Below are 20,388 nucleotides of genomic sequence, written 5' to 3'. Positions count from 1 at the left end.
GGTTACAAACTCAAAAGGAGAACAGCAGGCCAAAAGGAAATAACATCTAAGGTCCAAATGCTGGGAAATGAATATTATTGTAATCAATGTGTCCTTTACAGGGCAAATAATTTAATAATTGTACATGTACATCATAACACTATTTTAATTATAAAAGAGGTCTATCTTTCAGCCAATTAATTACTTGTACTCTGACAAAATTCCTTTTCATCTGCAGTTTAAACAACCTTAATGTCACATCTGCTAATAAGTAATACCCAAAAGAGTTCTTCAATACAAAGTTAATATGGTAAAATCTATGAATATCAATAACTGTCGAGGATGCCAAGCCCCTAATTCCATCTCTATACCAGCACACATGCAATAAGACCTCAGCTGAGGCAAACTACAAAACTAACATTGTGGGCAAAGAGCAAGAAAAGAAAATAGGAAAGTAACATTGACAGAGTCATCTAATAGTTGTAGATGGGAAGCTGAGAGAAAGAAAGCCAGTCATAATTCCTCACTATCAGAAACATTTAGACTGTTCCCTCAACATGAGGAGTTCAACTTCATCTTCAGCTGGCACATGTTGTGATATGCTGTGTATATCATTTTAAGGGGGCATATCTTAAACTACTGTCAATCATTACATACCTCTTTAGGATGTGATGTATTAGCTCCATGACTTGTAGACAGTTGGCAAACATCAGTGGTTGAGAAACCACAACCAGAGGCCAGACAGGTTCAACATTCCAACTAATCAAGAGTGAATAGCAAAGGGCGTAAAGACAAGATCCACAAAATGTCTAGCCAAGCTATATGCTCAGAAAATGGAGGTGGCCAGACCATTGAAAGACAAAGATGAACTGACATTCAGCATGGTGAACACCAAAGAATGTATTGACATAGTGATACCAATAGAAGTCTTTGCCATCATCCAGATTATATAACCACAGATGAAGGATCGGCATAATTTATATGCAAAACTGAACACTGGTGCAAGTGCAAATATACTTCCATTTTGCACACTGAAATGTATGTACCCAAGGGCATGGCAAGTGATGGTTCGACCAACCAATGCCAAACTCACTGAGTGAAATGGCTCAGAGATTCCATCTCTGAGACCCAATACACTCAAGTGTTGCTATAAAAACCCACCCTTGTCACCCCAGGTGTTTTGTGTTGTGGACACCACAGGTCCCCTGATTGCAGGCCTACAGACATGTAATGACCTGTCCTTGGTCACCAACTAGGGCAACGTCAAGGCAATTATGAGGACCAGAGACCTCAAGAAGCACCTTGGAAACCCTAAGGTTACACTGGGAGAAGAGAACCTAACCCTGCAACGCAGATCATCAGCCTACATGACACTGAACTGAATACATATATCCATTGCGAACTTGCAAACATTGCTCTGCATAACAAATGCAGAATTACTATTCAGTATACAAATAAGGACAAATCTCCCCAGTCATCACTCATAGGTACACCCAGGAGTACGTGATGCATTACTCAAAAAAGCAAGGGAAGATGAAAATGCCCATAACCGGCAAGTGAGTAATGAATTGCCAGTAAGTTTGAGTACAAACCCAAATGATGGCACCATCAGAATCCAGTAGAAATCATCAGCATATGACCAGAACCAAGATCATACCAAGTACAAGCACCAAATGGCATGCCAACATGATGAAACAGATGCCATATCAGAATAACACCACAACCAGAAACACTGAGTAACCCTAATGTGAACATACCATGGTCAAAAATGCAATATAAACAAAGCAACACTAACCAGCATTCTGAAAGCGTAAAGCAGCCTCCAGCAAACTGCCAATACATCTCAGATACTTGTAAATTTATTGCTCTGTGTAAAAGTACATTCAGGAACAATGTTATTTTGTTTTGCTGTCATGTAAATAGTTTGATTCTTTGAAGGCAAACATTTAATTGGGGAAAAAAGCAGGGTGTTGTAATATGATATGCATGTATCCTAAAGTGTCAATCATTATACACCTCGATAGAATATGATATGTTCATCACATGGCTTATAGGCAGTTGGCAAACAGCAGTGGTGGAGGTCAGAGATGTGCCTCACAACCTCCCAGTGAATTTTAAAAATTCATTCATGGGATGTGGGCATCACTGGCTATGTCAGCATTTATTGCCCATCCCTAACTGCCCTTGAGAAGCTGGTGGTGAGCCACCTTCTTGAACCATTGTAGTTCATCTGGTGTGAGTACACCCACAGTGCTGTTAGGATTTTGACCCAGCAACAGTGAAGAAACAGTGATATATTAGCTGTATATAGTCTTACCATCAACTAAAGAAACCACATTATTGTTTCACCAAACCTTGCCTGTGATTGGTAAGTTTACGATGAAAAGAAGCAGAATGTAACAAGGCATATCAGCCACAGTAGTCAGAGGTGACCCCTGTACTTCTGCAACCAGCTTGAGAATATAAGGAACAGTATTTGAAGCTTCACAGTGGTGCTATACTGTTTATCACAGAGACTGGAGAAATTAATCCTTCATTGGTCAACTCCTCTCAGCAGCGTTAAAGGAATTTGTCAATTGGACTTCAAGTATCCAAGCTGCTAATGATATTTGACCATTTTGAATGCTACTGTTCGTGATTAGCAAATATACTTGGAGATAGATCCTAAGAAGACTCAAATAAAGCCAATACAGCCAGAGGTTGCACTCCAGTAGTGCAGAACCTCTGAAATCCATCAGAAAGTATTGGTTGGCTGATGTTGGTCTGTGTCTTGGAAAGAATGTATTTGTCCTATTACTTCCCATATTCAGCCTGCTTTTTGGAAAGAGATGTGTCTTTTCTTACCTTGGTGTGTGTATTTTAATTAAATAATTCAGCAGCAGGCTTTCATGAGTTTAAAATAAAGAAGACTATTTGTTCTCACATACTTGCCGCGAATTACCAGAACATCACACATACTTTGTTTCACACATGCACACACACACACAAAGGTTAGATACAGATAAACAGAGTGCATGTTTACAGGTTACAGTTAATTCAGATTCTGATTTATGATTCCTGGTCTTCCACGTGACAGGCCTGTGGTTTTTTGAATGGACTTGATTATTTAAAGCTGATGCGAGGGTCTTGTAAAGCAAAGCATTCATAGCAAAATATGAGGTTTCTTGTACTCAAATATCTAGGAAGTTGGTTCTCAGACGAAATTTGAAACTGGAACAGGTTACGCACTTTGGCTGCTTGATGACTTGCAGCTAGTTTCAGAGCCTGGTCCTCAGACTGGCTGATAGCTGATGATTCTGACTGATCGGCAGGTTCCTGGGGTAATAAGGGTGCAGTCCTTGAAACCAGCTTCAATCACATGACTGCAGGGTTAACTCTTCTGAGGCCTACCCAGCCTAGTTTGGGTCAGGGAGGCCATTGTGATACAATGAGAAATTGATAGTGATAATTGAGGTTCAATCTTCCCTTTTATCCAGTGCGAAACATGGAGATAGGCAGTCTGGAAACTCTACAGTCTTTAGGTGTTGAACAATGAGATGTGTGAATTCCACATATAGCCTTGGAATACCTTCACCTATGATGATATTTAATGGGGCAATCACTAGAGACTTGATGTTGTCTGTAGTCCAAATGCCAAAAATCACATGATTTGTGGCAGCCATCTTAACAGTTTGTTTGTGTCCAATTTTTAAAAGTATTGACTGAAAGTTTATAATGTGACATGCCTGTACTGGGCATGACACCTGTAAAACTCAGTCAACGTTGTTCAAATTCATGTTACTTTTCTATATAACATTAATAATGAAATTTCAAGTATACATATTTATAGCTATGCCTCCCTGTAGCATACAGCAAGATTTTCTGCCAATCCATTAGTCACTGGGTACTGGACGCATGCAGACTGGATGTTAGATAGGAGACAGCAGATCTCTAACCACAACATTTTAATCCTTCTTTGGCTGTGCAAAAGCACTGAAGGATTGCTAATATAACACCCCTGGTCAAGAATGAAGATAAGGAGAAATTGGGGAAAAAACTCATGTAATTTGTAAGAAAGCTCTCAGAATCCATAACTTGACATTAAATTTGGGAGGACTTAGAGATGTGTGAGAATCAAGAAGTGTCAGAATAGATCTGTTACAGATAAGTTGTGCTTGACAAATGTAATAGCATTTTTTTAAGAAGTGCTAATTACTTAGGTAAAGTAAAATGAATTACAACACATGTAATTATGAATTTTCTGAAGGTGTTCAATAGGTTGGTTAAGTGGGAGGCTTGTTCCAAAAGTACACGAATGAAAAAATGTAGCTTGGATAGAAGGTTAATTGACAGAGAGCAAGTGGTCAGGAGCAGTGGGTGTTCCACGAATTGCAGAGGGGATGGCACTTTAGTACTCCACATGTTATTGCTGGGTCTAGTCTTGATCTCTGTATTATACATGGATAATTTTAACTTGGGCAAAGGAAGTACAATCTCAAAGTTTGCTGATGACAAGAAAGATCGGGTATTGGCAAAGAGTGAGGAGGACTATAAATTATTTCAGAAAGGCATAGCTAGATTAGCAGAATGGGTAAGTGGTGGCAGGTGAAGAGAGAATTAGAAGAGAACATGCAGCTGATAAAAACTCAATGGAAAAGTTCTGAAAGATGTGGGAGGAAAAGAGAGGCCTGAGGCTGAGATATTTCCCTTGGAGACAGGAAACAGAAGCCAGGATTGTTTTTGTGTCAGAAACTGGCCTCTGGTGGGAAGCTGACTAAGTTTTGGATTTTCCCGGTGATGAGCACTTAATTAATACTGAGACAGGTTTCCTGTCCAACTAATACTACTGGGGGAAGGAATATAGGTTTGCTTCAGGCACTCAAGGCAGCCATCATTGAGGCTGCTGGGTGTCCTGAAGGAGGGAGCTTGTGCCAAAGACTACACCACTGTGACACAGGGGCCAAAATGTCACTGAGGAGCAAGATGCATGGCACACCTGAGGAAGAGGAGGGAGGTTCTCTTCCAGGAAGGTGATAGGAGGACACTTTGCTGTGCAGAAGGGGTGCCTTTGTCTTCAGTGTTATCTCCCTCTGCCTCCAATTCCCCCTCATCTCTCACCTCCTGTTCCTCCCCCGATGAACCACCCCATTCCAGGGCCTCACTGTCCTCAACGCCCTCATTCCTCAGGAGATCCTTGTTATGGAAAGTACAAAAGACCACCACAACTACTGAAATCCTTGCAGGAAGGTATTGCATGGCACCACCTGACTGGTTCAGTCACCACACTGTATCCTCTGAGCCTGCGATGACCCATCAGTTGTGAATCTAATCTGCTGTCCAGCATCGGTAAAGAGCACATCTGTTATCCTGGTGATGCACCAATGTGCAGCCACCTGTGAGATGCCACAGACATCCACACTGATGAGGACATCGGTGCCTGTGACCATCACTGACATCTATGCCCTCAAGTCATGGAGTCAGTTTAAAAAGGTAAGTAAAGATGCTTTTCAAAGTTTAAAGGGTGACAAACTCCTGGACTGTGAAGCTCTTCATTCAGAGGGTTGTCAACCTGTGGAATTCTCTACCACAGAATGCTGTGGAGGCCGGGTCACTGAGTATATTCAAGAAAGAAATTTTTTGGATGTTAGGGAACGGGTTATGGAGAGAAAGTGGGAATATGGCGTTGAGATAGAGGATCAGCCATGATCATTTTTGAATGGTGGAGCAGGCTCAAAGGGCCGAATGGCCTACTTCTACTCCTAGTTTCTCAGTTCCTTAATTCTGACTACGTCCCTGACCTGTGATGGGTTGTGGCAACTTTAACTTCAAAGGAGTAAACCATTTAAACTTTGAAATGTATTTTTACTTATCTTTTTAAACCCCTCCTGCCTCCATGGCTTGAGGGCATAGATTTCTGTGAGAGTCACAGTCTCCTTCGGCAATCGTTCTCAATCATGTCCAGGTCTCTTCACCTCTGTCTGTCTGTCCTGTGCTCAGGGTAGCACTACCTTCTCCTTCATGTCCCTCTTCCCTCTCCTCTGGCCATCTGATACCCAGCACTCTGCCCTTCCTGTGCAAACTCCTACATCTCATCACCACTGGCCTCGATTTTTGAGGGTGTAGAACCCATTTCCAGCTGCAGCATTCCCGCTACTCAGGTGGAGTACAAACAGCCTTGTGCATTTTTTCAATGCTCAGGCGATGCCAGGAGTGCGACAAGCACCTAATCTGGAAACATTCTTAATTCTGACAGCTTCCCTGACCTGTGATGGGCTGTGACAACTTTAACTTCAAAGGGGCAAACTATGTAAACTTTAAAAAGCATTTTTACTTACTTTTTTAAACTCCTCCTGCCTCTCTGACTGGACTCACAAGTGGTCCTCGCCTCCATGCAGCTGGTCTGATTCAGACAGTTGCTAACCTCTGGAGCCCTCAGGGAAATTTTGAAAAGTTGTGAGAGATGGGCTTCTAATAAGCTTACAACACGTTTAATTGGCTTCATGATAACTACGGTCAATTCCTGAGACCCATGCTATCTCCCACCATCAGGAATATTGGAGAGGGTGGAAATGGAGGCAGGATTTCCAGCTGTGTGACATACCTGGGCCATTTTTTTTTTAACCAGTCCACTTTCATTCCAGCTGGATCTGGGACAGGAAAATTTGGCCTCTAATGTGCATATAGAAAGCTCCTTGAAAGTACAAGTATGGATGCAAATAGATAAAGCCATACAAATGATATTAGCATTTTGAGTTTCACAAATCGGACCATAGAGTACAAACACAAAGAGATAATGATGAATTTATACCTGCTGCTTTCTATTATCAAAAAGCCATTAAAGATATATTCAGCATACATTGATGAATCCAAGGATGAGAAACTCGAAACACAAAGGTGCTGAAACTATTTTCCCTGGAGCAGAGAACATTACGATGAGATTTAATAGAGATTTTTATTTAAATTATGAAGTATTTTGGTATCGTGAATGGAGAAGATTATTTCCTCTGCTTTAGGAGCCAATGGCCAACAGTCATCAATTTATTGTTACTGTTAAGAGTGAAGAAAAGAGTGAGAAGAATGTTGCATTGAATTGTTTGACCATGGAATGTTTTGCCACTAGAAATAGTTGAAGCAAAGACAATTAAATCTTTTAAGAAAGAGTGTATAAACATTTGAAACAGAGGAAAATGCAGAGCTATGTGGAGAGATCAGGGAATTGGAAGTAAGTGTGGTTGCCCTGGCAAAGACTCGGACGGAGAGACTGGATTGAATTATTTTGCGCTATCCACATTTATGCTTCTATCTATGATCTCATTTTCATTATTGTAACAAAAGTAGAAGTACTGGTGGGGGCAATTAAACATCTATGGAGATCTCATGCTCATCGTTTAATTGATAACCATTTACATGCCCTTGGAAAATCAAAAGGTTGAATGTAATTTTAATTTCAAATTTGTTTGCCCGCATTTTACTACGACAAAGAGGAGTGCAGAGTTTTACTACGACCAAGAGGAGTCCAGAGGACATCACTGCAGGAGTTCCTCAGGGTAATGTCCTAGGCCCAGCTTCTTCAGCTACTTCATCAATGACCTTCCTTCCATCATAAGGTCAGAAGTGGGGATGTTCGCTGATGATTGCACAATGTTCAACACCATTTGTGGCTCCTCAGATGCTGAATCTCTTGATTGTAGCAAGACATGGACAACATTCAGGCTTGATAAGTGGCAAGTAGCATAAGTGCCAGGCAATGACCAATTCCAACAAGAGAGAATCCAACCATTGCCCCTTGCCATTCAATGGCATTACCATCACTGAATTCCCCACTATCAACATTCTGGGGATTACCATTGACTAGAAACTGAACTGGACCAGCCATATAAATACTGTGGCTACAAGAGCTGGTCAGAGGCTAGGAATTTTGCAGCGAGTAACCCACCTGCTGATTCCCCAAAGCCTGCCCACCATCTACAAGGCACAAGTCAGCAGTGTGATGGAATACTCTCCAATTGTCTGGATGAGTGCAGCTCCAACAACACTCAAGAATCTTGACACCATCCAGGACAAAGCAGCCTGCTTGATTGGCACCCCATCCACCACCTTCAACATTCACTCCTTCCACCACCGGTGCACAGTGTCAGCAGTGTGTACCATCTACAAAAAGCACTGCAACAATTCGCCAAGGCTGTTTTGACAGCAACTTCCAAAGCTGTGATTGGTACCACCTAGGAGGATAAGGCCCGCGGAATCTTGGGAACACACCACTTGAAAGTCCCCCTCCAAGTCACACACCATCCTGACTTGGAACTATGTCACCATTCCTTCACTGTTGCTGGGTCAAAATCTTGGAACTCCCTCCCTAACAGCACTGTGGGTGTACCTACGCCACATAGGCTGCAGCAGATCAAGATGACAGTTCACCTCCACTTTCTCAAGGACAATTAGAAATAGACAATAAATGCTGGCCTAGTAAGTGATGCACACATCCTGTGAAAGAATAAAAATAAATTTGGGAGGGAGTTGCCCTGCTAGCCCTCAACATCGACTCTGGACCCCATGAAGTCTCAAGGCATCAGGTCAGACATGAGAAAGGAAACCTCCTGCTGATTACCATGTACTGCCTTCCCTCAGCTGATGATTCAGTACGCCTCCACGTTGAACACATCACTTGGAGGAAGCAGTGAGGATGTCAAGAGCACAGAATATACTCTGGGTGGGGGACTTCAATGTCCATCACCAAGGGTGGCTTGGTAGCTCCACTACTGACCAAGCTGGCTGAGTCCTGAAGGACATAGCTGCTAGACTGGGTTTTTGGCAGGTAGTGAGGGAACCAACAAAAAGAGAAAACCTACTTGACATTGTCCTCACCAACCTATCTGTCGCAGATGGATCTGCCCATGACATTATTAATAGGAGTGACCACAACATATCCTTGTGGAGACAAAGTCCAGCCTTCACATTGAGGATATCATCTATCATGCTGTGTGGCACTACCACCATGCTAAATGGGATAGATTTCAAACAGATCCAGCAACTCAAGACTGGGCATCCACGAGGCTCTGTGGGCTATCAACAGCAGCAGAATTATATTCAACCACAATCTGTAACCTCATGGCCTGGCATATCCCCCACTCTACCATTACCACCAAACCAGGCGAGCAACCCTGGTTCAATGAAGAGTGCAGGAGGGGATGCCAGGAGCAGTACAAGGCATGCCTAAAAATGAAGTATCAACCTGGTGAAGCTACAACAAAGAACTAGTTGCATGTGAAACAGCAGAAGCAGCGATAGACAGACCTAAGCATACTACAACCAACGGATCAGACTTAAGATCTCCAGTCCTGCCACATCTAGTCATGAATGGTGGTGGACAATTAAACAACTCACTGAAGGAGAAGGCTCCACAAATACCCCCATCCTCAATGAAGGAGGAGCCCAGCACATCTGTGAAAAAGATAAGGCTGAAGCATTTGCAGCCATCTTCAGGCAGAAGTGTCAAGTTAATGATCCATCTCAGCCTCCTTCTGAGGTCTCCAGCATGATGCTCAGTCTTCAATGTCAGTCTTCAGACAATTCGCTTCACTCCACGTGATATCAAGAATCAGCAGAAGGCACTGGATACTGCAAAGTCTATGGGCCGTGAAAAGATTCTGGCAATAGTACTGAAGACTTGTGCTCCAGAACTAGCCACACCCTAAGACAAACTGTTCCAGTACAGCTACAACACTGGCATCTACCTGGCAATGTGGAAAATTGCCCAGGTATGTTCTGTCCACAAAAAGCAGTACAAATCCAATCCAGCCAATTAACCGCCCCATCAGTCTACTCTCGATCATCTTCAAAGTGATGGAAGATGTCATGGACAGTGCTATCAAATGGCACTTGCTTAGCAATAATTTGCTCACCGACGCTCAGTTTGGGTTCTGCCAGGGCCACTCAGCTCCTGAACTCATTACCGCCTCCATCCAAACTTGGCTAAAAGAGCTGAATTCAGGAGGTGAAGTAAGAGTTATTGCCCTTGACATCAAGTCTGCATTTTACCAAATGTGGCATCAAGGAGCCCTAGCAAAACTGGAGTCAATGGGAATCAGGGGGAAAACTCTCCACTGGTTAGAGTCATACCTAGCACAAAGGAAGATGGTTGTGGCTGTTGGAGGTCAATCATCTCAGCTCCAGGACATCACTGCAGGAGTTCATCAGGGTAGTGTCCTCGGCCTAACCATCTTCAACCGTTTCACCAATGACCTTCCTTCCATCGTAAGATCAGAAGCGGGGATGTTTGTGGATGATTGCACAATGTTCAGCACCATTCCCAACTCTTCAGGTACTAAAGCCTTCCATGACCAATATTCAAGCTTTGGCTTGTAAGTGCCAAGTAACATTTGCACCACACACATGTCAGGCAATGACCATCTCCAACAAGAGGGGTTCTAACCATCTCCCTTTGACATTCAATGGCATTACATCGCCAAATTTCCCACCATCAACATCCTGGGGGTTACCATTGACCAGAAACTGAACTGGACTATCCATATAAATACTGTGGCTACAAGAGCCACCCAAGGATGGAATTCTGCAGAGAGTAACTCACCTCCTGACTCCCCAAAGCCTGTCTACCATCTACAAGGCACAAGTCAGGATTGTGATGGAATACCCTCCAGTTGTCTGGATGAGTGCAACCCTAATGATGTTCAAGAAGCTCAACACCATCCAGGACAAAGCAGCCTGCTTAATTCATGCTCCATCCACCACAATAAACATTGACTCCCTCCATACTGACGCACACTGGCTGCAGCATGCACCATCTACAAGATGCACTGCAGAAACTCACCAAGCTCATTTGATAGCACCTTCCAAACCCAAGGCCTCTACCACCTAAAAGGACAGGGGCAGCAGATGCATGGGAATACCACCAGCTGCAATTTTCCCACCAAGTCACGTACCATTCTGACTTGGAACTTTATCGCCATACCTTCACCGCCACTGGGTCAAAATCTTGGAACTCCCTCCCTAACAGCACTGTGGGTGCTCCTACAACACATGGGCTGCAGCAGTTTAAGAAGGCAACTCACCACCACCACCTTCTCAAGGGCAATTAGGGATGGACAATAAATTCTGGCCTAGCTAGTGACGCCCACATCCCATGATCAAATATAAAATAAACTTGGGATAACAAAAATCTACCAATTTCATACATAAAATTTACAATTGATCTCACATAAATTGCCACTTTCAGAAAAAAAGTTCCAAACTTCTAACACCCTATGTGTGTAGAAATATTTCATCATTTCACTCCTGAAATGTCTGGTTCTAATTTTTATCTCCACAAGTCCCAGGCTCCCCAGTCAACTAAAGTAGTTTCCTTCCATTTGCATGTCATCTGTGGTGCAGTTGGTAGCACTCATGCCCCTATATCTCAAAGTTCTGTGTTTATGTCTTACCCTAGGCTTAAGTCCAAAAATCAAGGCTAACAGTGCAGCGGTGAGGGAGTGCTGCACTGTCCAAGACACTACATTTTCAATGAGATGTTAAAGTGAAGCCCCATCTCCCTACATGAGTGGGTGTAAAAGATTTTGAAGAAGAGCAGGGGCTTTATCCTGGTGTCGCGATCACTATTTATTCCTCAACCAGCATTATAAAAACTGACAATTTTGTCATTATCAAATTATTGTTTGTGGGTGTTTAGCTATGTACATATTGGCTGCTGTGTTTCCTATATTGCAACAGTGACTACACGACAAAAGTACTTCATCTACAACGGCACTGGTTTGCTCTCAAAGAGGGCCTTGGTGACATGTTTGTGTAGGCTGAGCTGTGGCTGTTGTCCCATGTGGCTGCCTGGAAGGAATCTTAGGCAAAAAAATGTGAAAGAGCAGCTGGGGCATTTGACAGCCGCTGGTGAAGCATGCCCACCTGGGCCAGCAGGCAGCAGAGCCTGTGTCTTGGATCAGCAACAGCCTAGCTAGTGAAATGCAGCCTCCTACTGCAGTGTTCCTCACAGATATCCAAATCTATAAACTGTGTTGGCTAGAAGGCGGAAAGAAATCGGAAAGAAGTTCCGAAAAAGCTCAGACAGAACCTAATGAGGGCTCTTTATATGGCTTCTAGTCAAGTCAGCCACTTTTTAGGCTATTCCTGGTAGCTTTTACTCTGCTGAATTAAGTTACTACATTTTCATATGAAGCAGGCTATATGTCAGGTTTTTGACCACACGTTAGTGTAATAGAAACATCCGGTTTTAAAATGTACGTTTCAGGGGCTGATAATGAAATATCAAAGACGTTGTAGCATTGGGTAGGTACAGTGCAGAATGAATATATTTTTAATTGTTGGAGCCTGTGCACAGGGTTCATTACAGCATGAAAAAAACTATGTAATGCAATCAGCAGCCAGAAGCAATGCGTAATAGGCTGAAAGCAGACACCACTAGGGAGTACCCTTCAATTCAGCCCTTATTGTTAAGGTCACAATGTTATATCTCTTAGCAATTAATTGTTGCTGCACTTCTTAGTCTCATTGAATCTCATCTCAAAGCACCTTAAAATTGGGACCAATGTTCTTGCTGGTGCTGTGTGGGTGAGCTTAAACTAATTTGGTATAGTAATGGGCACCGGGAGGTAGCATTAGAAAGAGAAATAAGGTTCACAAAGGATTGCAGGAAACAGCATTAGAGTAAAAAATAGCAAGGTATTGGGTGGGGTCAGACAAATAGAGAATGCAATAATGTGTAAATTCGGTTTAGAAAGCATATCTGTAGATGCACAAATTGTGATTTTTAAAAAAATGTTGGTGAGCTGCAGACACAAAGAGCCAAATGGGAATGTGATAGATTGATAATAATGGAGACTTGGCTCAAAAAAGAGCAGGCCTGTACCCTTAATATTCCTGTATCCTAGGTGTTCAGGAAAGATAGGGAACGAAAATATGGAAGGGATGGTGGTATTATAAATTAAGGAGAATATAACGGTGACAGAGGGAGAGAGGATGACCTGGGGAGGCGAAGGACGGAAGCTGTTTAGTTGGGGTTAAGAGACAATTGAGATGTCACTCCTCTTTTGATATAGAGGAGAAAATGTACAGAGAAATTACAGAAAGGTGCAAGATGGTGTTAGTGGGGTCTTCAATTACCCTAATATAGACTGAGCTAAAGGATCGTTACATCTATGGCCCAACAGGAAAGAGGCATTTCTGGATTTGTTTGTGGGGAATGAGGTTGATCAAGTGGATCAAGTGTCAGAAGGGATACATTTAGGGGATAGTGATCAGAATACCATAATGTTTAGGTTAGCCAAGGGTAAGGACAAGCAGCACTCTAGAGTAAAAATACTTAATTGGAGGAGGACAAATTTCAGTGGGTTGAGAATAGATCTGTCCCAGATAAATTCGAGTCAAAAATAAAAGCAGAGAATGCTGGAAATACTCAGCAAGTTTGGCAGCATCTGTGGAGAGAGAAACAGAGTTAATGAGCAGAATTTAATGCCTTCCCCAAGGCGAATTTAGTGATTGGGGGGCATTTAATCAAGTAGGGGGGGCATTTAATTGAGCAGGAGGGTGACGGCTGGTGAACCCTCCACCTTCCCGCCTCTGCCCTGATTAAGTCTGGGGTGGGAAGGATCATGGACAGCTTCACGCCCTGCTGGCAACTGAGACCCTTAAGTAGGCAATTAATTCCCACTTAAGAGCTTCATGCTGGTATTCAGTCAGCAGCAATGGGGGACTTGTCATTAGGGAAGCCCAAAAAGCAAACCCTATTGAGGGTGTTTTCAGGCTCCCGGGGTGGGGGAATCTCTCATTCAAAAGCACTCAATGATTGAACGAGGGACCCGGCATCGGGAAGTAGGGGGTTTGCTGAGAGCCATTCCCCTGCCCTTGATGCTGACCCTCCTCCCCTGTGACCTCTATCCGGTGATCCCCATCACCTGCCAACACTCATCTCTGGCTTGGGTCCCTCAGTGATCCTGGGCCTTGGGTGGATGCATTGCTGGCAGCAGCCACCACTCCTTTGATAGGTGGCAGCTGTCAGGGAAGATCCAGTTGACAGCCTGGCTGGTACTTAAATCTGCAGGCATCTCCCAAAGGAGGCAACGTTGACCTCTTGGCAAAACTGTATCGGCAACCTTAAAAGAAGAGATAGTTTATGAGATTCAATGTATGTTCCCACGAAGGGGCAACCAAAGCCAGGGCTCCCTGGATGACAAATGAGATAACAAGTCAGATGAAGTAGAAAAAGGGCGTGTATGGCAGATGGAAAGTTGATAATATGAGTGAGAACCAGGCTGAACATAGAAAGTTCAGAGGGGATGTGAGAAAAGAAATAAAAATGGCAAAGAGAGGGTATGAGAAGAGTCAGGCAGCTCATATAAAAGGAAATCCTGAAGTCTTCTATATGCACGTAAGTATTAAAAGGGCAGTAAGAGACAGTGTGGTGATGATTAGGGACTAAAAAAAGGAGACCTGCTCATGGAATTTGAGGGCCATAATTGAGGTACTAAATTAATACTTTGCCTCTGCCCACACCAAGAAAAAAAGTGCTGTCAAAGTCATAGTGAAACAGGAGGAAGTTGAGATACAGGATTGGCTAAAGTTGATAGACAGGAGGTATTAGAAAGGCTGGCTGTACTTGAGATTGATACATCACCAGGATCAGTGCGGATGCAACTGAAGATGCTGATGGAAGAAGGGATAGAAATTGCAAAGGTACTGATCACAATCTTCCAACTCTCCGTAGATACCAGGGTGGTGCCAGAGAACTGAGAATTGGAAATATTACACCCGTGTTCAAAAAAAAGTGTAAGGTTGAACCCAGCCACTTCAGGCCAGACAGCATAACCTCAGTGGTAGGAAAGCTTTTCGAAGTTAGCAGTCATTTTGTCAAGAGCAAAATACTGCAGGTGCTGAAAATCTGAAATATAAACAGAAAATGTTAGAAATATTTAGCAGGTCAGGCAGCATCTGTAGAGAGAAGCAGGGTTAACATTTCGGGTCCGATGGCCCAAGGGATTAAAGTATTTCCAGCATTTTTTGCTTTCATTTTCTGCAGTCATTTGGACAAGTTTGGATTCATTGATTTGTTAAAGGCAAATTGTATTTAACTAACCTGATTGGCTTTCTCAGTGAGGAAAAGAGAGGGCTGATAAGAGTAATGCTGTTAATGTCATGTATATAGACTTCTAAAAGGCTTTTAATTAAGTGTCACATAATAGGCTTGCTACCAAAGTGGAAGGCCGTAGATTACAAAGTACGGTGAGAGCATGGATATGATTGGCTGAGTGACAGGAAACAAGGAGTAGAACTAAATTTCTCTAGCAGTTTTTGGTACAATTGAGTGGCTTTCTGGAGATTTCAGAGGGCAGTTAAGTGTTAATACATTGCTTTGGGTCTGGAGTCACATATAGTGGTGTTTCTAGCTTCTTTACACAAACTCAACAATCACACTTGGGATTCATAAACTATATGTAGGCTCTATTTATTTTAAGACTGGAAAGAATATATGAATTATATAGTGTGTGAATATGTATCAGTGTCTATATATGTAAGCACGTTACAGGGGAGCTCAACAAACGGGTCTACTCTAGGGATTCAGCACACACAACAGCAACCTGATGTTAACATGCTGCTTTACATCCTGGTTCCTTGATGATACGCGTACATTATTTGCATATTCTCTTAAGGTAATATTGGAACATTCCCCTTTTTTCCAAAGATAACATTACATACAGTAAGATTAAGTATAAGTACACAGGGTGATTATGAAAACTATTTACATAAAGGATAGATCACAGGCCACCATTTGTGGGCTTAAGAGTCTACATAATGTGTAGGAGGCTTAATAATCCTCCCAGGTCTCATGACAGCATAACCGTCCTGACATCTAGACACATCACTTTGGTGTTCTTGATTTGTAGGTGCATTGACATCCTGGGTATTATCAGAGTGCCGATTGTTTTCATGGTGGTCTTCTACAATTTCACTCTCCAAATTTATCTTGGCATATGTTCTAGAAGCAATTGGAGTGCTAGCTGTTAGCTGGACAATTCCCTTAGCTGGCTTCTGTTTCTCCTTACCGTTACCCCATTCGGTGTAGTGAGCTCATAGGATCTGGGCTCTTTGCACATCTTAGATACTTCCGCAGGTAGCCAGGTTCCAAATCCAAATCTTTTAACTCACACACAGATTAGGCAATTCTGCAGCTGCATGTCAGTCATGTGCCGTCATCATTCTGCCTTGCTTTTTGAGAAGTTGTTCCTGCATTCCTGAAAGCCTGAACATGTGATGGCTTGACAAGTTTGTACTAACCTGCTTCCCAAACACAATTTCAGCTGGTGGCAGTAAGCCCATGTCTAATAGTGTCACCCTCAAGTGTACATGGTAACATGGAGATCCGGTTTTGTTTCTCTGCATTTCATGGTTAATGCCTTAATGGTGTAGACCATTTGCTCTGCAAGACTATTGGATCTGGGCTAGCGTGGCAAGACTGTCACATGGTTTATGCCCCATTTGGCACACATGTTCCTAAAAGGTCTGCCAGTATATTGTGGCCCTTGTCTGATATAATGTCTTCAGGTGTACCAAGCAAACTGAATATGGCTCTCATTGTGTCTGCCATGGACGCACTTGAGATATCCTTCAATTATCTGATGATTGGAAACTTGGAAAAGTAATCAGTGACTAGGAGAAAGTCATCACCATGGACCATGAATAAATCTGTTGCAATTTTGGACCAAAGGTGAGGTGGATTCTCGTGAGGGTTTCTCCAATTCTCTGTGTGGGTGTAGTTGGTGACTCTCGCATGCTTCACACATCCTCATTACCTTTTCAATGTTGTTGTTGATTACTGGCTAATACACAATTTCTCTTGCCAGACGCCTCATCCACTCTATGCACTAATGTAACTGTGACAATATGGTCTGGTGAGAAGCTTCAGGTACAAACACTTGCTTTCCTTAGAAAATCACGCCTCTTGAAACACCTAGTTCATCTCTGTATGGCTAAAAGCACCTCAAGGTGTCTGGCACTTCTTTTATCATATCAGGCCAACCTTCAACAATAATGTTTCATTATGCCTTTAGCTGTGGATCATTTGTTGTTCCTTCCTGAAGTTGGTGGCACCTGTGTTGACCAACTCATCAGACTGACATGAGTAAATCTTTTACTTCAATGTCTACTAATAGGTCTGGCAAAAAATCTGCAGCTTTTTTTTGGATTTGGTAACCTGCTCACTGTGTCTGAAGTAACCAGACATGGAATGGACTTTGAAGTTGCATACCTTTATTTATTTAGTAAAGGTCGCTGAAGACTAGGTGATGTACTTGTCAGTGGCTGCGCCAAATCATTTCTAATGGTCTGTGATCAGTTTCCACAATGAACAGTTTATCAAATTGGTACATGTGGAATCTTGTGATACTCTCTATGTTCAAATAATTGGATTGCACTTACGATAGACTTTTGCAGCCAATATGCAATTGATTTACTGTCTTGCATAATGTGAGCTCCTAACGTTTTTTGAGATGCGTCTCCTTTCTTGGGTTGTAGTATTGTTGAACACATGTCTTCTAACAACACCCGTTTAAGTGACTCAAACATGAATTAATGGCCTTCATGGAACATCCTTTCTTAACAGCACTCAAAGAGAAAATTTGGTGAAGTTGGGTATGTATAGTGCTAAAAAGTTGAATAATCCGAGGCATCTCTGCAAGTCCTCTTTGCGCTCAGGAGTAGGCATATGTTGTACATCTTTGGATTTGCCTGGCTCAAGATGGATCCCAGGGCTTGAATAAATAGAGCCAAAAAGATTCATCTGACCCACAATCACCTGGCATTTAGTGCTGTTGAAGACAAACCTTTCATGGGAGCTGCTGCCATTAGTTGCATAGATTTCGGTCATGCCCTTCTTTGGTTTTGCCCATTACTGCAGTATCATCAGCAATGCATGTGCATCCAGGAGCACTTTCTGTGATTTTGTCCATATTCTGCTGAAACAGATCCTGACTAATAGATAAACCAAAACATAGCCTCCGGAAGCAATATCTTCCCAGCGGTGTCCTGGAACTGGTGACCTCTTGAGATCCCTCTGCCAAATGAACCGACCAATATCCATGTTTGGCATTCAACTTGGAGGAAAACCTTTCTCCTGTGAGATGGGATTCAGTTCCTCTAATTTCAGAATCTTGTGTGGGCATCCCTTTAGAGTGAGATTTAGACATCCTGGATCCAAGCATATCTGGATTGTGCCATCTCTTTTCACACGTGATAGAGCTGCACCAGTCAGTGTGCTAATGCACATGACAGATAATGCCATTACGCTCCATGTAGGCAACTCACTCTTAAGCTTTTCCTGTATGTGCACATTGCACTTTCTAGAAGGGTTGATTGATGGGATTGCATCTTCTCTGAGGTATGGTACAGCATCACCTTTGGAGTTTCCTATAGCGTCAAATCTGCCTGGATATACCAGTTGTCGGTCATGGACTGATACAATGTGAATATTTTTGGCCTCTTCAGCCAAAATTGATGCCTTGATGATCTTGTGTATGGTCACAATGTTGTGTTCTGTACATGCTGGTCAACCTGCTACTGCTGGTCCGCTCGCTTCCACTAGATAGAATGATCGTGGTTTCCATGCAGACTTGGTAGCTGAATTTCAACATCAATGGACCGCTGCACTGAATGGATGACCGATTGTACACAGTCAGTTTGCTTGTCTAGGGTTGTATCATTGATTCCCAATAGACCAGCTACATATCCTTCAGGATTCTGACTGGTAAGATGTTTGTGCTTACCCCTTTCAACTTTGATAGTGAGCATCTGTTTGCCGCTTTTCTTCAGGCACATGATGCTGATGGTAGCAAAACCTCTAACTGTTTGATTTTATCCACATATTGTGTCACATTCATGATGCAGAAAGCCTGTTTGCTTTCTAGTTGAAGGTTTCTCCATTCTGAACCTTCATGCTGGTCTTGTCTTGCCACTAACCTTGTGCGTGTGCTTGCGTTTAGGATGGTCTCTTGCGCACTCCCTGTTGTTGCTGCTAATATGCTGCAAATACTGTTTTTTGGTCATATTTTACTGTAACCTTTAGTCATACCTCTGGAACCAGATTTCCTGCTTTGGCGAGCCCAATGTCTTCTTATACTACATGCCTTGCAAAGGTCCTGGAACACAGGACAGATTCGCAATGGGTGCAAAGAACCACATTTCCCACATAGCTTGCTTGATTTCTGCATCTTGACTACCGCACCAGTACTAGTAGCCACACCCAATTCTTGCAGATGTTGTCATCCAACCATAATGGTTTCAGATTTTCTACCATGTGTTAGCAGTGTATCAATATCATGACCTTTCTTTTTTTCCCAAAAGGTCTTTTTGGAAAGTTTCAATTGGCATTGAAGCTATGGCTAGCTCCTTATCTGTTCAGACAGCTCACTTTCAAAAAAATTACAGTTTTTGCCCTTAGCATTACACCTACTGACAAGCTGATCAATTGATTCTTTTGGCTGTTATCTGTAAGGCATTGTTGTGATATGGTGCACATCCACCTCTCAGGGAGCGTATCTTAAACTACTATCAATCATTACATAATGCAATAGGATATGACGTAATAGTAGCATTACTTGTAGACAGTCTTCAAGTAGCAATGATAGAAGTCAGGTATACTATACTTAGCTCCCAGTTAACTATATCTGTATATAGACCTATTATCAAATGAAGACCCATATTATTGTTTCACCAATCCTTCTGTATGATTGGTACATTTACATTGAATAGAAGAAGAATGTAACAGCCTTCCACTCCAACTAATGTATGCTGAAGTTCACCTTATGTGAGACTGAATCTCCAGCATGTTCCACAGCTTAATGGGTCCTTCTGATCCTCCTCAGACAGGCCCGAAGTGTTGACTCTATGCAGCCCTTCATTTCCAATGGATATCTCTATTTTCACTGCTTGTTTATCTGGTTCTGTGACAGATAAATCTAAAAAGCATAAAATTATCTTTTGTTTAAAAAGTCTAAATTCAGATAGGACATCTGTGGTCTTCCAATTCATTCTTGGGAATTTGGTGATTATCTTCCTGACATATAGGGGTTTTGTAATCTCTCTACTCTGAGTAGAGATTCAGCAATGCAGCTGTGTTTTTTAATTCTCTTCCCTATTTTTTGGCTGCAGTTCAGGTTTTGCTAAACTCATCCCAATGGCACTGTTTCCATTTTGTGTGCTTTTTGTTTTTTGTGCGGGAATGACAACTGAGGATGTAGCTTTTCTGCCTGACTGAAAACTAACTGCACAGCACGGCCCTGAATCATCTTGTTGCTCCCACACACCACCAGTCTGGCTATCCCGCAGATCAGGTGCCCATTGTGCTGCAAAGTATTGTCTGTAGAGGGACTCTGCCTCCCAGGATTGCAATGCACAGACAACCTCTTCCTTTGCTGTAAA

The sequence above is a fragment of the Cetorhinus maximus genome, chromosome 7 (genome assembly GCF_964194155.1).
Source record: "Cetorhinus maximus chromosome 7, sCetMax3.hap1.1, whole genome shotgun sequence".
NCBI lineage: Eukaryota > Metazoa > Chordata > Chondrichthyes > Lamniformes > Cetorhinidae > Cetorhinus > Cetorhinus maximus.
The sequence above is the reverse complement of the archived record's forward strand: the minus strand, read 5'-3'. Positions refer to the sequence as shown.